Source organism: Colobus angolensis, unplaced genomic scaffold (assembly GCF_000951035.1).
Source record: "Colobus angolensis palliatus isolate OR3802 unplaced genomic scaffold, Cang.pa_1.0 Scaffold66, whole genome shotgun sequence".
Classification (NCBI taxonomy): domain Eukaryota; kingdom Metazoa; phylum Chordata; class Mammalia; order Primates; family Cercopithecidae; genus Colobus; species Colobus angolensis.
Window position 1 is genome coordinate 3,156,936 of NW_012120265.1, and position 1,527 is coordinate 3,158,462.

At 45.9% G+C, this 1,527-nt stretch overlaps 1 long non-coding RNA gene across 1 annotated transcript in view; it reads left to right on the forward strand.

Moving 5' to 3' along the window:
• The first annotated feature begins 612 nt into the window (after nt 1-612).
• LOC105500364 overlaps nt 613-1,527 on the forward strand; it is a 34,710-nt gene continuing 33,795 nt past the window's right edge. The window contains exon 1 of the long non-coding RNA XR_001000020.1: nt 613-656. This is a non-coding gene — a long non-coding RNA (uncharacterized LOC105500364). The remainder of the gene's footprint in view (nt 657-1,527) is intronic.

Below are 1,527 nucleotides of genomic sequence, written 5' to 3' on the forward strand. Positions count from 1 at the left end.
TCCCCACAGGTAAGGGGAAGCTACTGTATTATTTTGGTATTCAAAATAAAAGAGGCTGGGCATGGTGGCTCACGCCTGTAATCCCAGCACTTTGGGAAGCCAAGGCAGGAGCGATCCCTTGAGCCCAGGAGTTCGAGACCAGCCTAAGTAACATAGCGAGACCCTGCCTTTACAAAAACTTTAAAAATTAGCCGGGTGTGGCAGCTCACGCCTGTAGTATCAGCTACTCCAGAAGCTGAGGTAGAGTTGCTTGGGCCCAGGAGGCTACAGTGAATTATGATCATGCCACTGCACTCACCCTGGGGGACAGCATGACAGCCTGTCTCAAAAAAATAAAACAAAATAGCACACAGAAAAAGTTTTTGAAATTAGCCTAAATAACTTGACAGTTTCATCCACGTCAGGGATCAAGCCTGAACTCTGGATGAATCACGTATCTCTCTCTCTCTTTTTTTTTTTTTTGATGAGATAGAGTCTCACTCTGTCACCCAGGCTGGAGTGCAGTGGCACAATCTCGGCTTGCTGCAACCTGTCTCTTGGCTTTGAGTATTTCTCATGCCTCAGCCTCCCGAGAAGCTGGGATTACAGGCATGCGCCACCACGCCCAGCTGATTTTTGTGTTTTTAGTAGAGACGGGGTTTCACCATGTTGGCCAGGCTGTCTTGAGCTCCTGACCTCAGATGATCTGTCCGCCTTGGAATCCCAAACTGCTGGGATTACAGGCGTGAGCCACCGCCCAGGCCTTGAACTTTAATTTGTCTCCTGTTCTGACCTGCCTCAAGTGGAGCTCTGCTAGGTGGGTGGGCTGATAGCCTTTCCCGTCCTATGTGAGCTGTAGCCATGTGTGCATGTGTGTGTGTGTATGTGTGTGTGTATATATATGTGTGTGTCTGTTTATGTGAGTGTGTATGTGTGTGAGAGAGATGAATGGTTTTTTTTTTTTTTTTTTTTTTTTTTTTTTTTTTTTTTTTTTTTTTTTTTTTTTTTTTTTTTTTTTTTTTTTTTTTTTTTTTTTTTTTTTTTTTGATGAGATAGAGTCTCACTCTGTCACCCAGGCTGGAGTGCAGTGGCACAATCTCGGCTTGCTGCAACCTGTCTCTTGGCTTTGAGTATTTCTCATGCCTCAGCCTCCCGAGAAGCTGGGATTACAGGCATGCGCCACCACGCCCAGCTGATTTTTGTGTTTTTAGTAGAGACGGGGTTTCACCATGTTGGCCAGGCTGTCTTGAGCTCCTGACCTCAGATGATCTGTCCGCCTTGGAATCCCAAACTGCTGGGATTACAGGCGTGAGCCACCGCCCAGGCCTTGAACTTTAATTTGTCTCCTGTTCTGACCTGCCTCAAGTGGAGCTCTGCTAGGTGGGTGGGCTGATAGCCTTTCCCGTCCTATGTGAGCTGTAGCCATGTGTGCATGTGTGTGTGTGTATGTGTGTGTGTATATATATGTGTGTGTCTGTTTATGTGAGTGTGTATGTGTGTGAGAGAGATGAATGGTTTTTTTTTTTTTTTTTGAGATGGAGTCTTGCT